The 10,079-nt window shown below is 35.9% G+C and overlaps 1 protein-coding gene across 3 annotated transcripts in view; it reads right to left on the reverse strand.

Moving 5' to 3' along the window:
• NLGN4X (neuroligin 4 X-linked) overlaps positions 1-8,276 on the reverse strand; it is a 2,032,144-nt gene extending 2,023,868 nt beyond the window's left edge. For 2 of the 3 annotated variants that reach the window (XM_044072454.1, XM_044072452.1), the window contains exon 1: positions 7,895-8,276. The gene's annotated coding sequence lies outside the window, so the exon portion shown is untranslated. Of the gene's footprint in view, positions 1-6,462; positions 6,668-7,894 lie in introns of those variants that run through there. The other variant, XM_044072453.1, reaches the window with a different exon arrangement.
• Between the last annotated feature and the right edge of the window lie 1,803 nt (positions 8,277-10,079).

A 10,079-nucleotide genomic window follows, 5' to 3' on the forward strand; every position in this document is an offset into this window, starting at 1 on the left:
AAATTTTAAAATGTTCTGCTTAGTATTTTAGAGTTTGATGGATGGCCCTACATCTTTATGTGCCCAAATTTGATTGATCGTATAAGTGTCTCTGGGTAGATCAGTGCTTGGTGATGCAATATTAGCATACACAAAGAGGTGGAAAAAAGTGCATTTCCTGTGCAACTGATATATCTTAAAGCAATAAAAATGAGTCAACCAACATGGTGCTCAATCAAGAACACCCATAAAGCACAATAAAATAAAATTTAATTCCACTCAAGCCTGCTTTGGTAATGATGCGGTGAAAATTATTGGTCAGTTTTTTATTGTTTTTGTAGTAGTTTCTGATGATCGGTTATTTTTTTTTATTTAAAATTTGATGTATTCTATGTATTTTTGTTACATATGGTCTGATGAAGTGGATATCCCGCAAAAGCACTAACCTACTTCCATAAATTGTAATTTATTGTGCTTTATCTGTGTTCTTGATTGAGCACCATGTTGGCTGACTCACATTTTTATTGCTTTTGTTACATTTTTGTTTTGTGTCACTTGTAGCAGTTGGCTTGTTTTTTTTTTTAATTTTTGACAACTGATATATCTTGCTTTTGGATTAACTAATCCATTGTATTAGTTCATGGTCCAACATTACTTATGCTTTTCATAATTCATTTGGAAGTTTAAAATGTTCCTTTTCTTAGCTGCTTCTTGTTCATTATTTGCATTTCTGCAAATGTTGCACATATGCTCCAAAATTTAAAGGATATTATGTTTTGTTTGATAAAGTATGGCATAAACAGACCAGGACCATCAAATTCCTGAAGGCTTCTCAGTTTTGTATGCATAGGAATGTAAGTGTTTCTCTTCAATTGTATTTCTTTAATGGAAGATAAAGGAAAATTAAATTAATTGACATATTTATTGTTTGAAGAAATGCAAAACCATGCTTTCCTTGTGGTAGTTGTAGTACTTGTGGTATTTATGAGAAATGTGTCAAACCCTAAACTAATAATGCAATGCAAAATGAAATAATTAGTGATACACATGAAGCTTTGCATCTTGCAGATGGGTACTGTCTCTGTAATGGCATTATTGTTACTAAAATTTTATAAGGACATCAGTAACAGAAGATAGGTCTGTTTTATATAGTACAAATTGGCCAGATGGTCTGCTGCAGCTTGATACAATATATGTGTTCAAGGGAATGAGCACTGGGTTAGAAAGGAAACATTATACTTCTTACAGTTGTAGTCTTCCAGCAGAATTGTTAGCCAATACGTTTTTAATGGCTGCACATGTTTATTGTTGAGGGAAAACAAAACTGGACCGATACATTGGGGTAGCTATAGATTTCAAACCTATCTAACAGAACCTACTCTATTATTTCACAAACAATGGGGTTCAAAGCAGAAGTGTATATGAAGTTGTTAACTTACAAATGGCAATATAACATTTAACAGCCTAAATTTGTTTGATTGAAGCTATATAGAATGCATTGGTCAAGTTATTGTTGTGAATAGTAAAAAGTCATTTTCACTGTTATGATATATATTATCACCTAAGAAGTACTGAGCCTTTAACTTTAGGAAAATTTCTAAATTTTCATGGCACTTGAGGCATTAAGATTCATAATTATATTCCTTATGTTGATTCTCAAACATTATCAATTGGTGTAGCAATGGTGCATACACATTGCATTAATGCTGTATCCCTTTTAATACCATTTAATGGATGGAGAAAACATTGTAATTAAAGATTTATTATCTAAACTTGTCAGCAAGAGAAGAGGCTCTGGTGCAGTTTTACTTCTACAAAATATGAAGCAAGATTGCTTTGAACTATTTAATTTTTAAGCAAAGCTTTATGTCCATAATGTGCATTGCAAAGAAGATCATGGAGTGTCATATCACAGCTTTGTCACTTTTTCTCTTTGGATCTCTCTCTTTCTCTCACTCTACATTTTCATGGGATACGATATTAGAAGACATAGTATTATAGGAAAGTTAAGGTCACATTAAATTGATCTTATATGAAATGGAAGCAACTTATCAAAACTACCGAATCTGTGGAATCTTGAAATGCTGCTTTGTCATTGTTGAATATCTGACAAAAACAATATTAAGTTTGCTGAATAAATGAAAAGCAAATGGAACTGATGATGAAATATATTAAAGATGTTAATCAAATGCTAATGGTATGCATAATCCAAAAATGAATTTGTCTAAATTAACAGCAATTAGATTCAATTCAAATCTGACAAATGTTAATATATCAGTGAAAATGATATGTTGTTTCAATATAATTACCAAGTTTAATGTACTTCTCCTCCTGTGCATAAGTCTGGAACATTGACAATGTAATAGTCAGTATCAATGATCAGCTACCTCATATGGCAGCAATGGTGATGTTTTAGGCCCCACTAGTCTGGAAATTCTAATTTAAGTTACTCTAAATGGCCAACTTTGATTTTTTTTTTTTTTTTTTTTTTTGTGGAAGTAGGCTATAAGGTTATTATCTCACAACACCTTCAACTTAGATGTTGGGTAAATCTGTTGTTTGCCAATTGAGAATTTGAGTTAAGTGCTATCTACCTGTGTTGAGGTAATTTTGTAATGTATTCTGAATATTTTCATTTCTGTACATTGCATTCAAAGCTCACAAGCACACCAAGCATAGTTGCATATTTTACAAGATTTAATAGATTGACAAGGTATTTCAATTACTTTTCCAGTTATACTAAAGACAACAGAATTACAAACTATTATTAGTTGAATTATCAACTGTGGTATTAAAGTATGAAGTTGGATAACTGAGTTTGAATTATATTAAATATTATCTCTATGCTGCTCAAATCAAGGAAATGATTTAATATCTTTATGTTCCAAGATCTGTTCTGATAAAAATGCTATTTTGGTGAAGCCAGTGTAATACAGGTTCATAGGTTCATAAGTAAACAGTAGGCTGGTGGTTCTTCCAGGCAATTTTAAGTCTAGCTAATTTCCATTTTTGTTCTTGAATTAACTCATTCTACTCGCTTCAAGAGTGCCCTTACCCATGCCATGGTAAATAATTCTATATTACTCCTAATGAGAAACCTGAGCTCATACCATAGATAATTTGTGGGGACCCATACATGGGATAAAGCATTTAGGAGCTGCCTCTATCCATTAGTAGCACAGGGAGCAATCCTGGGGTAATTTGTCTGTTTCCCATGCATAAATCCAAGTTGTGGAACTTTATTTTATGTGGAGAGGAAGCCTGTTCCAGAACAGAGGTATCCTTTGAGAGATATACCTGTCCCTCCCTTTACATAAAACCACACATTTCCTTTTCCATGAGTAGTGGTATATTTGCGGTGACTATTATTATGTATCAAGGGGTGAGAGGGTACATCCCATTCTTGGGGGCTGACTGCATAAAAGGCACAGCTTCAAGAAAAATCTATCTCCTAGTCACAGTTTGGGAATTTTGAGTTTCAGCTGTACTGCAAGTTAAAGTTAGAGGATCACAACTCTTACCTCTGAAGTGTAACTCAATATGATGAACATTCCTCATTTTAGTTGTAATTAAGCCAATGCTCCTCATAGTTTCACATTGAATGGGCAAGTCAAACATTTAGTTTTTAAGTGATATCCATGGTAGTTATACTGAATCATATTATTGCATCAAAATAACCTTTTAAGTATAACACTTTACATTTCAACTGTGCTGTGTGTGCTTTCTAGTTTACGTTATTTGGAAGGTGCTAGCAAGTGCCCCACATTTTGCCCATTTGTTCCACATTATGAGAGGTAGTATTCCACATTTTAGTCAAGGAAGGTTGAGAAATATGCCTCAACAGTTCTCAAACCATTCATTAAACCATTCTCAAAACATGAAATATAGAAGATCAGAAACAATGCAGCATGAATATATATTACAGATATGTCATGAGGAGTGTGGATCAGCTGATTTGCGACAGGTGGTGATAGCTATGCAAAACGAAGTCCTCATACTATGCAATTTGTTATGCTATCTTTTCTTGTAGTTTACTGGAAGATATTTGGTAAATGGTCTGTTCTTGGTAGGAGGACTCCCCAGCACAATACACACGCGCGCACACACACAACTGTCACGCAAACGCAATCTCCAGCAAATCTGCCATTTTGTAAGCAATTGTTTAAACAACCTGATATAAACTAATACTACAGAATTTTTTCATAGAGAAAGATATTTTGTAAGTATATATTTTCTTCCAAACTGACTTCCTACTCTTTCATGTAAAATTATTCATGCAGTATCTTCTTCAAATGTTAATTTAGAGTGCTGTTACGAACACATTACATCGCTGCTATAGCCATTTTATTTTGTGATTCCAATGACTAATGTATCCCTTTTGATCAAAGTTGTAGTAAGCTGTTTTGAGCAAACACATTTTGATACATAATTGTGTCGTGTGATGGGCAGACTTGCTGCAAATTAATATAAAACGGTTTGATTGTCTGGATATGAGTTACGTATGAAGAACTAAATACAGGCAACTACAAGTAACAGCCAAATAATGCCTAGCTAAACGCAAGAAATCCAGAAAATATTATGCGTCTGATGATGACAGTATAGTCAGCATAATCTAACGACATCATATTTAAACGATTAAAATGAATATGGCATGTGCAGTTGGCACTTTTTCTCGAGTTACATCCTCTTGAAAATGATGAGCCCAGTAGACTGTATCACAGAAAGTGTTAGTATTATTATAAAAATGCAGTGACTTTAATGACAGAAGCAACTTTTTCTTATTTTACATTTTAACTGGAGACCTGTCAGTGCTAGACGTTTGGTAAAGAAAACTTCAAGCATCGAGTTTAAAATTAATGCTCCTTCTAACAGTCCTCGCAATTAGTAGGCAATCAACAAGATGTGCTGTCTGAAGGACAAAAGAGTGATAACTTCATCGAGATTTTTTTAGAGAGCAATAAGTATTTCAAAATGCAGCCTCCCCCTCCCATAAGAAAGCATCACAAACCAGTAATTGGGAATTCCGGGTATCTCATCACCCCCTTCCCAGACACACACACACTATGTTGATATGCAGTTCAGCTAAGTTATGTGCAGCTATGGCATAACACCGCCATCTTAATTTAGTAGATCATTTTCGTTTATTAAATAGCACCTTGTTTACTATAGCTTTCTATAGCAGAAATGTGTTTTATAAAGCGAAATATCACTGACTCGTGTTTAATTAATTTCTACGCTCTGTAATGTTGTCCCCTTGACGTTCCTAAAAGTGACATTTTCTAGGGCAAGGAAACCAGTTCAAAACCCTGTTCAAAATGGATTTGAAATTCCACACTAAGACAAACGTGTTCACCATCAAAATAGATGGATTCATTGACTACATTCCAGTATGATGTTAGTACATGACAGCAATACTAACAACAGACAATCTGTTAATCTATCATTTCGGGTTCCAGAATATGTAAATTACAGTTTTGTAAGGGGGACAAGTTCTTTAAAACATCGGAAAGTGTGCAGGTGCTGCATCTCCCAAAGATTTACATATCCCTCGAGTAAATCTTACTCTTCGTAGGTGCCTTTGAACGCAGACATAATGTACATACAGGGGCATGTTTCACCACTCCAACAGCTGTGAAGTTCTGAGTGGCAGCACGAGTAAAGAATAAACTCTCCTGGGGGCTGCTTAAGTTGTCAAAGCTCCCGCAATATAATCCACAATGCACCAGGCTGACCCTCACGTGCTATGTTTCCTTGCTTGGCGCGCACAGTAAGCTTTTAAAGGCACGAGAGTGTTTCCCTGTTTTGGAGGGAGTGCGTGTATGCGTATGTAGGGGGGGGGGGGTGATTCTGGAAAAATCAGCTGGGAAAATAAAGAAACTCCTCAGGCATTTTTCACAAAGTCTCGACGTTTAATTTCAGTTCAAGTCCACAGATGCCCAGCTATTTTCCACTGCAGTTTTTATCCAGAACCGTGAAACATATTTATGAACTGCTGATACTTGCAGGACTCTAGAACACACAGACAAAATGGTGCAGGCACTGGGCATAACATGTCTTTTAAATAAAAACAGTGGAGAAGCGCCTGCCCTTCAATCATAATCCCTTATCAAGATGTCATTTTAATATGTAGGCGATCTTTGCCAGGGAAAAAAATGGTCCTTTTAGGTAAAATGGATTGCACTTAAAAATACTGACCAACAAAATTGTTAAGTAGCTGTTTTACAAACGCAAGACGAATTGCACTGGAATCGAGAGTCCATGCTACCACCTTGTGGCCACCTGTCGTAGAAACTATCTATTTCTGTAGACAAAAAGGACGTTTCCAAGGTAGTATTCAAGTCCATCAGAAATGAAATAGCCATAGTCGATGTAAGAAACACATTAGTACTTGTTGAATACTTGACATTACTTATATGAGAAGTCACCATCCAATCAGGTTTCCAAACCATAGACAGTGTCTACCTATAGAAAAAAAAAACATACCTTCATTGCGTCTTCTGATTATCTTCGTTCATTTTGAAGGACAGAGAGGAAAAACATGTTGGTTACATTAGCTATGGGAGGCAATCATTCTGTTCAAAGCAAGGGCCCTGTTTGTAGTTATTCGTGATAAGCTCTGCAATCGTAAATGCTTCATTTGTCCCTTACAAGCACGACTATAATTTACATTCTGGAGAACGGCGACCTGTAGCGGTAGCTGCTATAGCTGTTGTGATGCAACAGAGATGTGGAGCTGTCATCCTCTACAGTACCAGAAAATGGGGTGCTCCCACGCAATTGTACTTGGGAAAAAAGTTGTTTGGGGGCACATTCCATTCTAAAAACATTCATATTTCATCTGAGGGGGGAAACTTCAGCTTTTTACTCTTTAAATTACAGTTTTAAGCATTTAATATGTGTCTGCTCTTTAAGTCCTAAACAGCAGGGAATCAGTAAGCCTCCTTACACATCTCAAGAACTGCGTTTTAACCTCTGTGACTCATAGCTTTGCTAAACATTTCAATATAATCATAAAATGATACACACATAAACACACACACACACACACACACACACTTTAGCTGGATCTAGATTTGACAATGTTTCTCAATCAAATGTCGATTACAATAAATAGTTTGCAAAGATGTCTCTATAAAACCTTAACAATATAGCACTTTCAGACACTTAGTGGTGTTAAACAAAAATGAATAATGCATTTATATGCATTTTTGTTAAATCGTTGACTATTACTCTCGACTAAGCTAATAATGAAAATAAAAAAGGCAAACGGGTTAACTGCCAGGCAGTGATTTTCCCCACTGTTGCGCTTTCATAAATATAGTCACGCCTGATAACATTTTTAGACTTCCAAGTATAAAATCCATTCCATCACTGGTCTCTGCATCAGATGCACCACACTGAAGGCATTGTATTTGAAAGCTGGGCAATTGAAAACGGCGGAAGAGCAATTAAAATGCAACACGAGCTGGAATCCCTTGACAGTATAAAGATTACAGATTTTTCCAGGTGAAACAAATAATAATCCATGAAAATGAATATATAACGAAGCCAATCCTTTTTTTAAACATTGTCCTTAATAGAAAGTGTTTTCATGGTTAGTGTGGGGAATATATACTGTTGTCCATATGTACAGATTATATGTTTCCCTTCCAACAGTTCTGCAGTTGGTCTGTAAGGCAAATCTACTTTGTAAACATCTCACATATAAACCATAGACCCACTGAACAGACTATTGCAGAAAATGCCACCACATACGCAAAAGTCTATTATACACTGAAAGCATTCATATTGGCAGATGTATTTTTGCAAAGCAATGAGGAAGAATTGACAGTACAGACTACTGCGCCAATTTGGGAAGAAATAACTGTTCATGACGGCTGACTGGAAATCATAAAGATCTGAAATCTGCACCTACCTTATCTTTTAGCTGCAACAACAAACTCGCGTTTTACGCAGCCACTCTTTTTTCATAGTCTCAAAACCGAAGATTTCAGACCGCGTTTGTTTTATTATGATTATTATTATTATTATTATCTTTTTTAATAATACCCCGTTGTCTCTTAATCGAATCCAAGACCAGACCCCAGTCCACAGGAATGTAATCACGGTACAACGCTGGACAGAAAAGAATGGGTGCTTTCTGTTGTAAATGACCTACATTCATATAGAAAAATTCATTGCAATCAGCTCACAGGAATAAAGGGTTGTGTTGTGCAAGGATTGCCTTTGCAGAGAGATACAGACAAGGAGAGACTGATCCGCAAGAAAGAGAGAGAGTGGGGAAAGAGATTGAGGAGAGAGATCCAGGCTGTACCAGTCTCTCTCTCTCCCTCTCCGTTTGCGATTGGCCCAAACTGAATGAAATTTACAAAGCTAGCAACCAATAGTTCTCGACGTTCTCTTCCATCACTACAGAAACCACATCTACAACCTAATGCAAAGAGCATCTAATCCCAGTGCAAACCTGCTGTAACACAACTGCCGGCCTCGCTGTCCCTGCTTTTCTTCTACAGGTTCAGGTAAAAGAGCATACACTTTTGCTCTCTTACACCCTGGTTTACCCAGCTCTGTCCCCAGCTAACATATATTGTTTTTTTTTTTTTTGTTTGTTTTTCCTCTATAATTCTGAACTAGAATTCTCCGAACTATACATGCTACAATTTCAAAGAGTCTTGTTGTCCAAACGATACCTTTTTTGTATGCCAAAGGTTTTTATACTTGTGTTTAAACCTAGTTCCAAGAGAAATCACTGCTCATATTCCCGTTATTTTCCAGTTGCCATATGTTTAGTTATTCCATTCTAAGTAGCGAATCAGTTAGACCAATGGTAGGTAACTTTTATGTTAACGTCAGATGATGACATATAATTTAATCTTGGACTATTGATGTGTTTTTATTTCATTACAATTCTGGTTCCTGGTGACCATAAAAAGGTAATCTTTTAGAAGTGGGATGAATCCAGAATATTGTTTGAAATAAGTGTGGAATCATGGAATTCCACAGTGACTATAAACGTTATAACAGTTTGACTAATATTAAAAATGTATAGCTTTCCAAATGTTTCTCATATATTCCTAATAAATGTAAATATTATTTTAGCTGTTGTCCCAATTAAAAATATATATTTTAAAGGAGTATTCCCATTTCTAAGAATGATGAGTAGGGAAATCCTCTGCACACATCTGTTTAGGCAGTTGCACATGTTCTTGGCTTGATGAGCTATAATGTTTCTGGGAGATGCTGGTGTGGTATGGTACACTGTATGCCTGTATAAAACCTTGACAAGATTCCTGGTTTAAATGATATAGTAAATATCAAGTGTTTTCTGAAAGATCAAAAGACATTTAAGTAAATTTGTCATACTACTGTTTATATACATATTTATTTAACTATTTAAAAAAGTTTAATATAAGTCTTTGAAATAAGTACTAAGAGGTGGGTGTGTTAATTATTTAATTGGTTAATTGTTTTTTATATGTTCTTGGATGTCATGATTGTATATAAACACATGGTTTTAGAGCAGTTTTTATTTCTGAAGAAGTCACTATTTGACAAAAGCGCTGAATAAAGGAGTGTTACACTAATTTTTATGGTGTCAGTACAGTACTTTTCAGAGTTTTTTTTTTTAATTATTCTGAGTTACTGTGATGTTGTAACCTAGTTAATCCAGGCAATCCTGATGACACTGACCTGACAGTGCCACATGACTGTGATCGTGACCTTGAATGTGAGGTTCTGCTAGGTATAGATGAATGTTGACATGGCAGCAATATTTTATAACAGTACCCCCCCCCCCCGCCATTTCATGCAGGAATGGGTGTGGCCATAGTGATCGATAGGTAGGGCTGCCAACTTTTCACAATTAAAATCAAGGACGCCTCATTTCCTCCCCCTTGCCCCCATGACTCATCCTCTCCCTCCCCTCCCTCCCCTCCCACCTTCCCTTTCCTTCCCCTCCTCTTCCCTTTCCCTTCTCCTCACAGGTTTTTCCTGGGGATCCAGGGGCACTGAGCTCCTAGAGAAATTTTTTAAACAACAAATGCATATAGGTGAGTTTTAGTGCATTTTGAGCCCCAAAAACAACACTTGAATGCAAGAAT

Source organism: Protopterus annectens, chromosome 5.part0, assembly GCF_019279795.1.
Source record: "Protopterus annectens isolate FY-2018-M chromosome 5.part0, PAN1.0, whole genome shotgun sequence".
Classification (NCBI taxonomy): domain Eukaryota; kingdom Metazoa; phylum Chordata; order Ceratodontiformes; family Protopteridae; genus Protopterus; species Protopterus annectens.